General features: G+C 41.1%; 1 long non-coding RNA gene across 1 annotated transcript in view; it reads right to left on the bottom strand.

Moving 5' to 3' along the window:
- Positions 1-5,106: 5,106 nt before the first annotated feature.
- LOC140409604 (uncharacterized) overlaps positions 5,107-17,272 on the bottom strand; it is a 77,579-nt gene continuing 65,413 nt past the window's right edge. The window contains exons 3-7 of the long non-coding RNA XR_011940423.1: positions 9,991-10,203; positions 9,061-9,339; positions 7,999-8,061; positions 6,242-6,401; positions 5,107-5,640 (exon numbers count right to left, since the gene is read on the bottom strand). This is a non-coding gene — a long non-coding RNA (uncharacterized lncRNA). The remainder of the gene's footprint in view (positions 5,641-6,241; positions 6,402-7,998; positions 8,062-9,060; positions 9,340-9,990; positions 10,204-17,272) is intronic.

The following is a 17,272-nucleotide window of genomic DNA, read 5'->3' as shown; positions in this document are numbered from 1 at the left end:
CGCGATGGGCTGAGTGGACGCCCGTTTTCGGCCAGCCCCGCCGGCGTAAATCAAACCAGGTCCGTACCGGTGGGACCTGGCTCTACGGGCGGCCTGCAGAGTCCTCGGGGGGGGGGGGGGGGGGCGCGCGGGGGGGATCTGGCCCCGGGGAGTGCCCCCACGGTGGCCTGGCCCGCGATTGGGGCCCACCGATCCGAAGGCGGGCCTGTGCCGTGGGCGCACTCTTTCCCTCCACGCCGGCTGTTGTTAAACTGGCCGGCGCGGAGAAGTACCCCCCTGCGAATGCGCTGGGATGATGCCAGCACACGCTGGCGCTCCCGCGCATGCGCCAACTCGCGCCGACCAGCAGAGGCCCTTTGGCGCCAGTTGGCGCTTCGCCAATCCCTATTGCGCCGGCTGGCGCGGGGCCAACTCTGCCGCCGCCGGCCTAGCCCCTGATGGTGCGGAGGATCACTTTTATCAAAACCAGTTTTGTTAAACATTTATGGTGAGATTTAAACTTACATTCTTCTGGTTTGCCAGTCCAGAAATATCACCAATAGACAACTGCCTCAGTTGTGCTATCTGTCCCTGGTTACGGGCTCAGGTTGGAAGGGATTTTGCTGAGCTACAGCCTACCTCAAACTGTGAACAAAGAAAGGCTGATTTTAAAAAAAGAGACAGAGGGCTGGAGCCTGGGTGAGTTGCAACGGTACAATTGTATGTTGGTGGTGTTGGGAGTGAAAGTTGAAGGTGGTGGATGGGGTCAATCTAGTTGGCTGCTTTGTTCTGGGTGATGGAGAGCTTATTGAGTATTTTTGGAGCTGCATTCATCCAGGCAAATAGAGACCACACTCCTGACTTGTGCCTTGTTGATGGGAGATAGGCTTTGAGGAGTCATGAGCTGAGTTACTCAATGCAGAATTCCAACCTCTGACATGCTCTTACATACCTGGGAGGGGAGAAACTATGATCATTAAGGTGGTTGGCCCAGAGTGAGGCTAGCCCATTGCAATTTGGGAGATACTCTACTGCAAACTTTTTAGCCACCTTATTCATATGGCTAGTCAGTTTCTGGTCAATAGTAAACCCCAGCACATTGATACTGGTGATGCCGTGTTGGTAATGCCCATTGAATGTCAAGGGAAGATGGTTAGCTTCTCTCTTGTTGGAGATGGCCATTCTATGGCAATTGTGTGGTGTGAATGTTACTTGCAACTTATCAGTCCAAGCCTGAATGCTGTCCAGGTGTTGCTACATATGCATACAGACTATTTGAGGTGTCATGGTGGTCAACATTGTGCAATCATCAATGAAGAGGACAATGTACTTTGCCCTATCATAAGGTCAGAAATGGATAAATATTTTTTTAATTAATTCATGGGATGTGGGCTTCACTGGCTAGCTCAATATTTACTGTCCATTCCTAATTGCCCTTGAGAAGGTGTTGGTGAGCTACCTTCTTGAACTTCTGCAGTCCATGTGGTATAGGTTCTACCCCAGTGCTGATCAGTTTGGTACAACTGAATGGCTTGCTGGGCCATTTCAGAGGGCATTTTAAAGTCAACCACATTGCTGTTGGTCGAGAAACAGATGCAAGCCAGACCAGGTAAGGATGGCAGATATCCCTCCCGAAAGGACATTAGTGAACCAACTGGGTTTTTAACCACTATCTTAATGAAGCAGCAGCGGATGTCCTAGAACACTTCCCTGAGGAGTTCTGCAGCAATATCCTCAGACTGAGGTGATTGACCTTCAACAGGCACAGCCATCCTCCTTTGTGCTAGGTTGATCTCAACCAGTTGAGAATTTCCCCCCTGATTTCCATCAATTAGAGCCTTGCTTGGAATACTAGACTGCGGTGTGAGGAGTGAATACAGAACACTAAACGAAAGAGGTACAAGTAAATTGCTGTTCCTTATATAAGAAGTGTTTGGGAACTTGGATAGTGAGAAGAAATAAGGTAAAAGAGCAGGTGTTGTATCTCATCTGCTTGAATGGGAAGATTCCATAGGAAAAGGAGAGGTTGTTGAGGGGTGACAGAACAATGGCCTTGGTCATCATTGAGGGGACAGTCTACTTAGAATGCTGAAATGGGATGGAAGAGGAAGACATGCTTTTTTGCTGGTATCATATATGGCATTTAACATGGTGGCCGGTGGGTGCAAGGTGAAGTGAAGGGAAACTGAATCTTGGTTCTTGGAGGGAGGGGAACACATACATCTCATAGGATTCCTCCATTTTATCAAAAGCTCCCATTCTAGTATCTGCTAAATGTATATTATTTTCAACATAGACATAAAGTCTCAGATGAATGTGTTTTATGATCAATATATGGTAAATAAAACAATTCGCAAACCTTTAGAAAGTTTGGTGAACCGTTTATCAGACTATTTAAACATTTGCAGCTTCAATTTGTGGTTATTACACACCTGAAAGACTGCACAGATAGAATCCTTACATAAAAATTCATTGCAGTGTCATTTTCTTCCAGGGCCTTCCATTAGCTTATTAGTCATTCCTATCATAAAATAAAAGTTTATTGCTCCCAAATTACATTGTTTACACTTCTGATAATATTTAATCAGAATAATTTTTCGTTCAAAACATATTTAATTTTTGACACGTTAAAGAGACATTTAATCCTAATTACCATTGAGACAATTGTGGTCATGCGAGAAATTTAGCAATGTCACTTACACTGTTTCAAAAATCATTGAGGTGCTCATATCTTCACATTATCTTCACAATTTTGAGTGCAGCGGGTGATTTCAATATTTCAGTATGTGCTTCTTTGCAAATATTAAAGCTGCATTTTGGAATTAAATAGACAGGATCTGTAGCACTTCTTTTGATTCAATCTTTGAATATTAATGATGTGCAAGGTAATATTAAAATATATTATTATATTATTTTTTAGATGCAATAGCATTCAGATTAATTCAGCAAAATTGATAAACATATTAGCATGACATTTTTATTACAATGGAAATCAATTTTTTAAAAAACTACTTCAGATTCCAATTTTGTGATTCTGTTCATTTTCTGAGAAAATTAAAAACATAGGAATGATTTTGACCATCTGGTTTAAGAGTCTAGCTAAATATCAAGAAATCACTAATCGATTTTGAATTTCTAAATGTGAACCACTGGTTTATGTATTGGGCTTGCCGGTTTGACTGTTTACAGGACCAGTCTGCATTCAATTGTAGGTAGGGTGGCATCCACCAAACGTGCTATAGGTTTTACATTTCAGTCTCCCAGGGAGTGTTGGAACGCAACTCAGAGGTGTCGGGTCAAGGGTAACCGAGGGAACGTCATCAAGAAAGAAACATTTTCATAATTAAAATAAATTGTTTTATATTACATTATAAATAAGAATAAATTAGCTATGTTTCAGATAGCACTAAAATAGAACCAATTATTCTTGCAACATGTTGTTTCCCAGATATAATAAATAATTTTGAAAGGTAGTACAGTTGATGGATTTATCTAATGCAAATTAGTGCTTTGAATTAAAAGGGGAACTTCACTTTAATGGACAGGGATGTGATACAACCACCGTGAACATATTGTTCACAGTTATAACAACAGCTGTAGAGATGAAGAATTATGAATAAGTACTCATATCAAAAATCCCAGATGAAGTTTCTAAAACCTTTTACACTAAACATTGACGATCTCTGAACAATGTAACTGTTAATTACATTGCATATTTGTTTCTCATTCGTTTTTTAAAAATTCACTGCATGTACAAAAACACCAGTGGGTGTAGGGAACTAATGAAGATTGGTTACTCCAAGTGATCATAGAATGGCTGCAGCACAGAAGGAGATCATTCAGCCCATTGTGTCCATGCTGGGTCTGTGCAAAAGCATCTCAGCTAGTCCAGTTCTCTTGCCTGTGCTCCTTATCCTGCAATTCTTTTCCCTTGAGAAGTCGCTTTCAAAAGCCACAATTGAATTTGTTTCCATCACACTCTCAGGCGGCCCTTATCAGATCTTATCCACTCGTTGCATGAAAAAGATTTTCAGCATATCGCCTTTGATTCTTTTGCCATCAACCATAAACTACGTCCTCTGTTTCTCAACCCTTCTATTAATGGGAACAGTTTCTCAGTGTCTACTCTTCCCAGATTCCTCATGATTTTGAACACCTCTATCAAATCTCTTCTTAATCTTCTCTTCCCTAAGGCCAGTCCCAGCTCCCCCAATCTATCCGTATAAATGAATTCCCTCATCCCTCGAATCATGTTTGGATATCCATTCTTCCCCCTTTCTAATGCCTTCACATCCTTCCTAGCCTTTCTAATGCCTTCATATCTTCTGAACCTCTCTGATATCATATTCTTCCCAGAAATAGGACTTGAAAATGTTTTATCATTTAAACTGTATTTTTCAATGAAATAGCTTGCAATAAAGAATACATTAAATTAAACAGCTCAAGCTTTAAACTAACAGCAAGAAACCGTTCAAAACAGTGCATGTTGCATCAGTCTTCAACCCTAACCCCATTCCAGGAGCCATTTTCCATGGAACAGGTTTTCTTCCATTAATATTCAAAAATCTCTTTCTGCAAATTTGTGATTGCTGCTATAAAATCACTCAGAAATGCACTTGTAGACATTTTGTGTCAGTATTTTCCTTTTTCTGTGGCAAGCTATCCCACCACAGCACAACACACCATCCAGTGGCTCAGTTTGGAACTGATGAAACCCGTTCTTATTAGTGGGAGGTAAACTGGACCACCAGGCAGTGCACTGACCACATCAGGTTAGAAAGCAAACTTGTACCACCAAGGTTGAGTTGTCCTTTAAGAAGCATGAAAAAAGTTTCAATGAAGACATTGTGATTTATATTTTCCCTGTATAGCAGACTATTACATTGCTGTAAGCTATAAAACATCCTTGAGCATGCTGAGCACTAACGACTGCTGCATCATGTGGTGCAAGCAACATCTTTTACTGCCATTTTATCTTAGTAACCATTAGTGTATAGAATTATGCTAATGAATATCATGTGAAAAAGGGGAAAAGGCTGCATCGCTGCAATAATGAAATTCAGTCAATAAAAAACACAGATAATATCGTCAAATTAGTAGCTGAAGACAAAAGTGCTGCCCCAGCATTTTAATCAAGTGTTTAGAGAAATATAAGCACTAATTACTACATTTGCATAACTTAATCATTAAGGTGATGTATTATATACAGCAAATCAAACTGTGTTGGCTAATTCGTACATTCAGCAATTCTTAGCCAAGCAAGAAGTTAACTGCATACTGTAACATAGAACTTACGTGTCATAAAGATAGAGTATGATGATTAACCCTGTGGTTTGTATAGTAACATTTCAAACAATAATATGAGAACAACTTTCAAAATCCTGCTGCTTTCAAAATAATTCTGCACTGTTACAGAATTTATGCGAATTTCTTCCGAATTTTCTCTCATGAGTACGTGCCAATGGACATGGTCATGGTCTCCTCTATTATCCATGGCACCTGTGGCTGGGGATCTAAGTGAAATATTGTCTGGAAACTAGTGTGGTTGCTGAAAGATAAGGGGAGAAGGCTCCACAGGTCCATATGGTCCTGGACATACCACATTGAAAAAGCTCTTTTGTTCCTAGCTGGTCTATGTTCTTCCATCAGCACAACTGTAATCTATAAAGAGAATAATGGGATCAGTGACTATCCAAAACAATTGCAGGTTTTCTTTTGTAATTTTGCAATTAAATTTATAATTTGATTCCACACTCCTTCACGTATTCTATTGCAAGGCATCCACTATTTTGGTGGCTGAATGGATGTGCGCCCAGGTGATCAGCTCTCTGATCTTTTTGCCTCACCTCCTGTGAAAAACTGCCTGTTTGCTGGTCAACACTTCCCCACAACAACATGCCTGAGGTGGGGAACTAATACTTGCAGTGAAATCGTACGTGTTTGGCAGAATGTCCTATGTTTTCTAAGCTCAGCAAATGATTAATGTTTTTATTTATAATTTGATGGTGAATAAGGGAAGAAAATTTGAATAAAATGGTGAAGTTAATTGTTATTTTGTATCGTCATTGTTCTTGTTTGCTTTATCAATTAGGAAGATGCAGCAGACTGATTCTTTCTCTGCTGTTTGTGGAACCTCGCATCCTGTCACTGCAAAGTAAAACAGTTCTTCTGGTCATTCCCAAATTATTTGAGGTCATGCATCCTATGCTGCTTCTTTTTTAAATGCAACATAAGAGGAAAATAAACCATATGATAAACTTACCAAGGGAGAATCTTCATCTCCAGAGTTGATTTTATTTTTTTCAAGTTACTGCACTCTGTGTCATCATTATTAATTCAGAAGGAAATCGGATAATTTCAGAAAAGAGTAGAAGGATATTGCTTTTGGGTTCATGAAAGATTATAAATGGCTAGATTGGGTCCTGAAAGAGGAAATGAACAGCAGATTAAATCAGAATGTGGCTTTTTCTCATTATGTTCTTTTGTGTACCATAGATTGTAGATTTGAGTTCCCTGGTACTCTGGAGTCAGAATACTTGTTTCACAATTGGATATAATGTGTTATCTTTAGTGCTGGAAGATTACGTAAATAGATCTGTTGAGAAATACTGACAATAATGTTGCATCTGCAAAGAAATTACAATTGTAGTAAAGCAGGTTACATGGTAGAGGCTGAAATTGGTTAGCATTCAAAGAAACCAGGTTACCACACATATGTATCGATGTCAGCTGCTGATTTCACTTTCTCTGAGCTTCAACGAACTGTCCTATTTATTGACTGAGAGCATCATATATTGAGATTTACTCTAAAATTAAGGGGACAGATGAATGTGTTGACCACTTACCATTGTTCTGATTTGCATGAGCTTGCATCAGCAATGGTGATTTTGGCCAGTTAAGCCTCTGGTTTTGCTCATTTTTTGTAAACACATGATTCACAAGTCTGGCTGGTTGGCGGAACAGCAATCTATGAAGACCTTTCCACTTACTTGCTTCAGAAAGATGAACTATATGTGTTGTAATCTTTTCAACAGAGTAATTAAAGGTTATTTGGACATAGATTAACTAGTGTACAGATGTGGAAATAAATCATTTTTTGTAGCTTTAATTAATCTACAGAATTAGTTATGAGTTAAACAACAACACAGCAACCTTGTGTGAGATCACTAATTGAGAAGAACAATCCAAGAAAATCACAGTCATCCCCATTCCCTACTTACACAATAATGAAAGATGAGAATTAATGTTTTGTTTGGTTGCTTTTTCATCCCACTGCACCTTTATTTTAAAAGGTGCAGACTAAACAAGAGCAACAAATAGGTAAGCCGATTGAGAATTGGTTCATTTGGTCATGTTTGTCTGCCTATGTATCTGGTCAGCATTCAATAATAACCAAATAAATTAATTCTAAAAAAAAATAGAAAGCAAGAGCTGAAACTTGGATTCCATCAGCTGCTTTGGAACCATTGATGATTATTTTCATTCCATGGTGTGAATGGTTTCATAAATAAGATAATGGGCGTATTTTCTGGCAGTTCACGCAGGCGGGATCTTCCAGTCCTGCCGTTGGTGCATCCCGGTTTCCCAGCGACGTGGGGTAGATTCAGTGGGAAATCCCATTGAGAGCGGCAGGACCAGACAATCCCATCCCTGGTAGACAGTGGGCCGCCTCCCACCACCAAGAAACACACCAGGCAGAGGCCAGAGTATCTCACCCAATCAAAGCAAAATAAGCAGAGGCCAGGGAGCGAACTATGGATCTACACCTATCTACTTGGCGTAGAACTTCCTTGACCTTTATGATAATCTTTCCACCATCATAAAGAGGTTTCAGGGAGCAAAGATTCCAGTCTGGGGATCCAACCACACTCAACCTATCACCTATCCAAAGTTGGTCTGATGATAATATTCTTGTCTCTCAGCCCATAGAGGCAGATTCACGTTCCATTTAAGTCTTTATTCTAAATGACAACATTTGAAGAGGAATCATGAGAATGATGTGTTCGACAGAGACTCCACCTTCAGTCTTCCAGCCAACCTCATTGAGAAATGACCAAATACACATGATAGGAACATTAGCATCTGCAAAACAGAAAACGTGTACCCAGTAAAATGTGAATCAAACTGGTGCAAAATTAATCTACCACCTTGCTATTAAAGGTTTAAGTAGTCTTAAACTGAAACTGTGCCTGCACTTCCCTTGTTGCTGGAACAATTCCATTACTGATGTGCATAGTGTTTTTGAGCTGTTCTATTTAAATATTCATACCAATTTATTAATAATGCCCAGTATAGCCTAAATATCTTTTAAATGAATGCCTGTACCTATTCATGCATCTGTTTAAATCCAGATAAACCAAGTTATGATATAATCTCCAATAAATATAGAATAGCAATCTTGTACGAATAGTCTGGTCGAAGAAAGGCTTTTAATACAGCTTTTTTTAAAGAGATGTGCGAACTAAGCAGCTGGAACCCAACAGTATTCATCAGGGTTACAGCGAAAAAAAAAGCAGGATTAATCCATTGTCTCCAGAACAATCCTTTGATACAGACAGGATTTGCACAAGGCTTTCATCGTTGTAGTAGATAAAGATTAGAATTAATAATCATCATTTGTTTTACGAGTAGCTGAGATCTTCAAGATTATTATTTTGTAATGGCAGCAATAGAACTAAAATCAACAATTAGACAAGATGGTGACTGACAACCCATGATTCAATAATGCAATATTTTCTAGTTAAACCTCTACTGATACACCGATGCAACAAAGTATGGTTTGAAAGAATATAACACATTTCTTTGGAGTTAAAAGAATGAGAAAACAAATTCAACTGTTGCTCTCATAGTAACACCAGACTCTTATTCAAGAAAATGCATGTCCTCATTTGTCTCTCGCCCTCATTTCCTTTCCACTTTTCTGCGATATTCCTGTCTCCCTTTCTCTGTAAGCCAAATTAAATAGCTGAAGAGCTGCGCTAACCAGCAAAAGATTTGTCCCATGTACCATAGTTAACATATACATTGATCTTCTTGCATATATGCACTATGATTATTGAATTATAAAAAAAAGCATCTCACTTCATTAGAATTTGATGATATCAGAAGATGTATTAAAGCTGTTCACATCAAGCATCCCTTGACTCTGGTGCCTAGCAGGGATTCAGGCAATGCAGTCAGCTGCACAGTTCTATTCCTGGTTCAAATAAGACTGATTAAAATGAAATTACTCAGTCTTGTGACCCATGGCAAATTTTATGAGCTGCAATTTGTCTAGCAGTTCAGCTGTGAATAAAATCTGATCGACTATAATTTAGGTTTATAGTTCCTATTTCTTCTACATGGTAGACTCCACTGATCCTGAAATGAAGAATGAGAAATGAATTAGCTAAACCAAAAAGGTTCAAATTGTATAAAGCTCCATTGCCCTTTCCTGAAAATTATTGTCATTTTTAGCACTGTATGCTTTATATAATAGTAAAACACACAACTACAATTAATCAATAAACTTTTGCTTTAACATCTTGAGGTAATCCAGATTTAGGTCAAAATAATAGTTTACTCACTTATTTTCTTTTTATTAAAACGGTTTTTATCTCTTTGGACATAATGGTTACTTCATTAAAATGAGGATTCATGCCTACTATTCATCGTTAACGCTCTAACCCTGTTGCATACAGCAATGTTGTTACATCTATTTATTTGGATTTGTTTGTACAAGGCTTTGGTGATGTCCAATGCCGAATTTAGATTAAAAGCAATTTCCATATAAACAGATTTAAATCATGTTGGTGTAAACAGGTTGACTTAAATTCCCACTTGCCTCTTATGAGTGTGTACTGGTTTCACACTTTAATTTAATATCATTCAACATACACCTTAGAGTCATAGCAAAGCTGTAGATACCTCAGATTTAATAAAAATCAACATGATCCAAATTGAAGCTGAGCTGCAGGGTAAACAGTGGAGACACTTACAGATGTAAAATCAGCAGTTTTTTTTAGGACTAACCAAACATATCTTATTTTTCAAGCTGTATACTTCGGTGTAAAATGCTGTTATGATGTCTTTCCTTTCTGAAGTTGTATCTTCACAAATATTAGTATTTAAACGGTCGTGCTGACTTCCAATTATGGGTAAACAGTTGACCACAGACAGTGATTATCGCAGAGTTCATTGGTTTTCACTGACGGATTCTACTAGCTGGTGATATCATGGTCACTGCTGGAAAAAGCAAAACCAAAACATAGCACAGACACCCACATTTTTATTTTTAATGAAAGATTGCTGCAGGTCCCTAATTGTCACCAAGACACCTTTGTATCCATGATGGTATTAGCTTTTGCAAACATCGACCACTTCAAGATACATGTGCAAACCTATCACAAGTGTTTCTTTATTATTACCCTTATGGTTACCAAATCATATATTCATTTTTTGGAAAAAAATTTTAAATGAAAAGGCATGTTTCAAACCCTTCTTTCCCTTTCATAATTAAATCACTAGAAATGGTAAGTATTTACCTATAAATCAATGTTTAAAATTATTTCTACATTAAATCAGTTTTACAAATGTCCTTCTTTACCGGGCTTCTTGGCGAATTCCTACATCCATCTCCTTTTATAGCAGGATTAGACCAGATATGCCTGAGTGTAATGCCTCACTATTTAATGGTAGTGTTGTGTCACCAGCTACAAATAATCACAGGGCTGAGAGCCTGTTATCCAGTTAGCAAATATATTTTGCAAAGATTGAAAACAGAGGAGGGGGAAAAAAGAGGGGTGGTCTTATGTTCAGCTCATAAACAGCTTATGCTGGTTGACACCATCAGTGATAAGCATGCATGCTGTCCATGGGGATCTCTTTAGTTCACATTCCCCCCAAACATCCAGTGAACTGTTGAACTGAAATGGATCAGTCAGGTGATTTCTAAAGGAGTCCTGCATATGGCATACAGCAATAATTTGAAAACTCGATGTTGCGAAAAGAAACAGCGTATGTACTTTAGTTCACTTTGAGGTAAGTAGTTAACATTTGCGGTGCTTAGTGCTACACTGAAGCTTCTCTTTATAGAATTATGTCAGCATATATACAGGGAAAAAAATACAAGATGCCACTTTATGGTCATGAGTGAAATGAGCTGTTTTCATTTTATCTGTACCAGTAATGCAATCAACAGCACAAAACAGGCACGTTTAATGTTTCAGTTCTCAAAGGTCTGAACGAAACATCTGCCAAATGGAGCCAATGTCACTTGTTGCCAGGTCAGTTCTCATCTGAAGTTGCTGCATCAGGGCCCTGTTGGGAAACACACTGCTGACTTAACACAATACCTGGTTTAACAGTACCTAGCAATTTCACAGTCGCATATGAGAGAAAAAGTTCCAATTAACAACATCATCAGCATTTATATGCTTAATGATCTCAAAAGAGTGAAGCTACTGCCCAGTATTATTGCAGCAAATGATTGCACTAAAGGAAAGGGTTGTTGGGCCCATTAAATCATTTTTATTCACCAAATGCAATAAAATTTGGCAAATATGTTACTAATATTGGGAAGTGGGGACAGAGCGGGAGGGTAAGGGATCTTCAGTCACGACCAGGACCCAAAATTTGGAGATTAGGGACTTATGGGCCAGGAACAGTTGTGTTTTGGATGGTGACTGTGGTAAGTACTTACTTTCATTTTTTAAATTTTTAATGGAATATCACTGTTGAGTGTTGGATTCCCAAGAGCAATTATGGACGAGAAACTAAAAGGCTTTGCCAGTGATGCTCACATCCCACAAAATAATTTTAAAAAATATTGGGGCTGGTGCTGTCTGCTGCAGGGCAAACCAATGTTATGGTGGCGATCTAAAGCAGGGCTCAAGCCCCTGAGTTAGAGATGCTGCCTGGGTTAAGGTTGCATGCTGATTGCCCTCACCCAATGTGGGAGGCACCATGTTTCCAATCATAATTTCATTCCCTACCTGACATGTTGCGGCCTTAGGAGGCAAATCCCAATTTAACCCCCGGATGCCTTGTTATAGTGTCATTTAATCAATGCATTAACTAGGTGTACATGAGGCTGTGTTTGTAAGTATACCTGCCAATGAGGGATAGCTGGATAAGGTGCCAGCTTCACTGTACTGAGTCTCACATGGAAGACTATTTAAAAAAATAAAAGCCCTAAGGATCCATGGGAATGTAGCAAGATAGATGCAAAAGTGGCACAGAAAACAATTGATTTTATGAATGGAAAGTTTTTTCAAGTGGAGTTCTGTATGACCCAGTACCAGGTCCCCGGATTTCTTGTGGTATATATTAACAATTTGGATGTAAACATAGGGAGCATGATCAAGAAGTTTGTAGTTGTGAGTGAGGCAGAAAGTGTTGACTTGCAGAAAGGGTAGAAACATGGCAAATGGAATTCAATCTGGAGAAGTGAGATGCATTTGTGGAGGTCAAACAAGACAAAGGAATACACAATTAATGGGAGAATACTGAGAGGTGTAGCGGAAGCGATGGACCTTGGAATGAATGCTCATAGATCCCTGAAGTTAGCAGGACAGGTTGAAAAGATAGTTAAGAAGACATATGGAATCCTTTCATTTATTGGTCAAGGTATAGCATATAAGAGCAGGGACGTTATGCTGGAACTATATAAAACATAAATTAAGCAACAACTTGAATACTGTATGCAGTTCTAGTCACCTCATCACATAAAATATATAATTGTATTAGAAAGGGTACAGAGGAGACTTATGAGAATGTTGCCAGGACTGAAACATTGGAGCTTTAAAATTACAAAGGGCCAAGATAGAGTGGATGGGAAGGACCTATTTATCTGAGCAGAGAGTTCAATAACTAAGGGCATAGTGATTTTAGAAACATGAGAGGGGAGATGAGGACATTTTCTTTCACCAAACGGTAGTTTGCATCTGGAATTCACTGCCTGAGAGGGTGATGGAGGCAGAAATCCTCAACTCAATTTAAAGGTGTCTGGATATGCACCCAAAGTGCTGTAACCTGCAGTGCTATGGGCCAAATGTTGGTAAGTTGGATTGGGCTCATTTTTCTGCTGGTGCTAATTGGCCAAGTGGACTCTTTCTGTGCCATAAACTTTCTATGATTCTACAATTTCCTGATTTGAGGCCATGGTCCACATTGATACAACAACAAAGGTAGGGAGAAGGCTGAAACCCTGAAAGCAAATTTTAAGGAGCTAGGAAAGAAATTAAAAAAGGACCTCATAAACAATATTCTTAGGATTTCTCCCAGTGTCACATGCTAGTGTGCATAAGAATGCATTAAGAGGGTTAATGATTGAACACGTGGCAGGAGAATTAGGGGGCAGCACGGTAGCATTGTGGATAGCACCATTGCTTCACAGCTCCAGGGTCCCAGGATCGATTCCGGCTTGGGTCACTGTCTGTGCGGAGTCTGCACATCCGCCCCGTGTGTGCGTGGGTTTCCTCCGGGTGCTCCGGTTTCCTCCCACAGTCCAAAGATGTGCGGGTTAGGTGGATTGACCATGATAAATTGCCCTTAGTGTCCAAAATTGCCCTTAGCGTTGGGTGGGGTTATTGGGTTATGGGGATAGGGTGGAGGTGTTGACCTTGGGCTGAGTGCTCTTTCCAAGAGCCGGTGCAGACTTGATGGGCCGAATGGCCTCCTTCTGCACTGTAAATTCTGTAAATTCTATTATAATTAATTGATGAACGAGTGAGGGCATTAGATTTCTGAGGCATTGGGATCAGTTCTGGGGAAGATGGGAGCTGCAAAAGATGGGCAGGTTGCATCTAGCCAGGACACCAGGACTAACATTCTCACAAGGAGATTTGCTGGTGCTCTTGCCGAGGATTTAAACTAGATTAGCATGCAGATGGGAACCTGAGAGGGAGCTCAGATTGGAGAGAAACAAAACTGGTAATAGGATTAAGAAAAGTAGGAAACAAAATTGAAGGCAGATGAAGCGAGGACAAGCATGGAATAGGATCAGAATGTGGATTCATAAAAGATCAAAGTTGACGGTACTCTATCTGAATGCAGAAGGGGAGACGGTGTAATGCAAAGGCCCAGGCTAATGTTCTGGGAACAAAGGTTCAAATCCCAGCAAGGTAAATTCAATTAATAATCTGGAATTGAATCATAGAATTGTTATGGCTCAGAAGAGGCCATTTGGCCCATCCTGTCTCCACTGGCTCTCCAAAGGAGAACTAGTGCCTTTCACCTGCCTTTTCCCCATACCCCTGTACATTATTTGTATTCCAGTTAATATCCAATGTCTTCTCAAATGCCTCGATAGAACCTACCTCCACCATACTTCCATGCAGTGCATTCCACTCGTTGCATGGGAAAACAAATCTCACATCACATTTGCTTCTTTTGCAAATCACCTTAAATCGGTGGCCTCGCGTTCTTTATCCTTTATCGAGCGGGAACAGTCTCTCTCTATCTACTCTGTGTGGCCTGTTGCTCTTTTATCAGAACCACAAGACGAGAGTACGTTCCTTGCATTGGACAAATGACCACACAACCAGTAAATTAGTTCAATTATAGTTTATTATTAAACAGGCGGCCACACATTAAACTATACCTAATAATTGAAAAGACCTTTACTTAACTTCCAAGTGACCGGCTCTGTGCAGATTAGATAATTTATCTGGATCCTCACGTGTGGCGGCTGGAAGTTGTCAGGTTCGTCTCAGCTGCAGCTCGTCCTTCGGGTAGCGATTGTGGGTCCTTGAACTTGGCTGGTCGATATGCTGCGATTGGTGAGGCAGAGGCCGGTCCCCAAAAGAGACAGAATGCTGGTTGCGCAGTTTTTCTTATCCCCCGATCTTTCGCGCTCTTTTGGGCGGTCCCAACTCGGGATCTAATGGATTGATAGGGTTTCGATCACCCTAATCGATTCTGGCCAATTAGGGGCAGGTACCTAGATGGCTGGGCTGGTCCCTGCTGCTATTGTCCAAGGCACGTATGCACTCCCAAATAAGATAACTAGGCACCCCCGAGTCTGCTACTGCTGCTAGGTTTCAATCTGTGTCACATTGTCCTGGGGAAATCGATGATTGACCTTTAGCATGTTTGAGTTTCAGTTAGGTCTGGTTTCCCTTTGCACAATACACAAGGTCTGTGTACCATCTGTGTCCAAACCTGACCACAATTCCCATAATTCTTTGCAGGTGGCCATTTCAGATGGCCACAGGCCCCTTCATGAATTTGAACATCTCTTATTAAATTTACTCTTGGACCTACCTCTCCAATCTATCCATATAACTGAAGTTTCTCATCCTGGGAACCATTTTTATCAATTTCTCCTCTCTCTCCAATGTGTTCACATCATTATAATAGTATGGCTCCCAGAACTGTACACTATATTCTAGTTTCTAACTAGTTACTGTATAAGTTATCATCATAGATACCATATAATGTACAGTGCAGAAGGAAGTCAATCAGGTGTACACTGGCCCTTGAAAGAGCACCCTATCTAAGCCCACGTCTCCACCCTATCCCCGTAACCCAATAAACCCACCTAATCTTTGGACACTAAAGGGCAATTTAGCATGGCCAGTCCACCTAACCTGCACATCATTGGACTGTGGGAGGAAACCGGAGCACCCAGAGGAAATCCACGCAGACACAGAGAAAAAGTGCAAACTCCACACAGTCACCCGAGGTCAGAATTGAACCCGGATCCCTGTAGCTGTGAGGCAGCAGAACTAGCCATTGTGCCACCATGCCACCCCAAGTTCAGCATAACCTCCTTGCTCTTGTACTCTATGCCCCGATTAATAAATCCCACTTATCCTGCCACCTTGAATGATCTATACGCATATACACAAAGGTCCCTCTGCTCCTGCACCACTTTAAGAATTTCACCATTATTTCATATTGTTCCTCCATGTTCTTCCTACCAATGAACCATCTCACACTTCTCCACATCGAACTTCATCTGCCACCTATCTGTCCACTCCACCAGCTTCTCTGTGTCCTTTTGAATTTCTACATTGTCCTCTACAGTTTACAATACTTCCAAGTTGTGTATCATACACTAACTTTGAAATTTTTCCCTCCACACCAAGATCTAGATCATTAATATGTATCAGGAAAAGTAAGGATCCTAATTCTTACCCCTGGGGAACACCACTACAAACTTTCCTCCAGCCCAAAAATTATCCATTGACCATTACTCACTGCTTCCGAGTATTCAGCCAATTTTGTATCCACATTGCTACTGTCTCTTTTATCCCATCAGCTTTTCTCACTAGGTAGTCGTGTGGCACGATATCAAACGACTTTTGAAAGTCTATGTACACCACATCAACAGCATTACCTGCATCGACCCTTTCAGTTATCCCTTCAAAAAACTACAGCAAGTTAGTTAAACATAATTTGCCCTTTAGAAATCCATGCCAGCGACTTCCGATTGCAGCTATGCTGAGCTAAGTGGCACGTTCAGCAGCTCCCGTCTGAAACGGACTTTGGGGCTCTTTTTAGGGGCCCCAGCGGCATTTGTTCGACGGTTCCCAGTGTGGGAAGGCGACAGTACGATCCCCCAGCACTGTATGGATTGGACCAGGAGTGGAGCGGTGAAAAAAGTGATTTTGGTGCAGCGAAAAGTGCGAGGGAGGAGAGCCAAGATGGTGGCAGGTGGAGACCAGGCAGCGTGGGTGCAATGGTCGCAAGAGCAGCAGGAGTTCCTCAAGTGCTGTTTTGCGGACCGGAAGGCAGAGCTGCCGGAGCCGATGAAGGCATCGATCGATAAGCTGGTCGAGACCCAGAAGGCCCAAGGGGCGACGATCCCCGGTGGGAGGTGCGGCAAAAGGCTTCGGAAAACGAGGACGAGATCTTGGGCCTGGCGGTGAAGGTGGAGGCGCACGAGGCGCTGCACAAGAAGTGGCAAGAAAAGTTTGAAGACATGGAGAATCGGTCGAGGAGGAAGAACCTTTGGATTCTGGGTCTCCCGGAGGGAGTGGAGGGGTCGGATGCTGGAGCATACGTGGTCACGATGCTGAACACGCTGAGCTTTCCTGAGGCCCCTGGAGCTGGATGGGACTCACCGAGTCCTGGCGAGGAGGCCCAAGGCCATCGAGCTGCCGCGGGCGGTATTGGTGCGGTTCCACTGCTTGGTGGACAGGGAGTGTGTCCTGAGATGAGCTAAAAAGGAGCGGAGAAGCAGGTGGGAGAACGCAGAGATCTGTATATAGCAGGACTGGAGCGCGGAGGTGGCCAAGAAGAGGGCCAGGTACAACCGGGCTAAGGTGGTTCTGCATCGGAAGGGGGTCAAATTCGGGATGCTGCAGCC

This window comes from Scyliorhinus torazame, chromosome 3 (assembly GCF_047496885.1).
Source record: "Scyliorhinus torazame isolate Kashiwa2021f chromosome 3, sScyTor2.1, whole genome shotgun sequence".
NCBI lineage: Eukaryota > Metazoa > Chordata > Chondrichthyes > Carcharhiniformes > Scyliorhinidae > Scyliorhinus > Scyliorhinus torazame.
The sequence above is the reverse complement of the archived record's forward strand: the minus strand, read 5'-3'. Positions and strand labels throughout refer to the sequence as shown.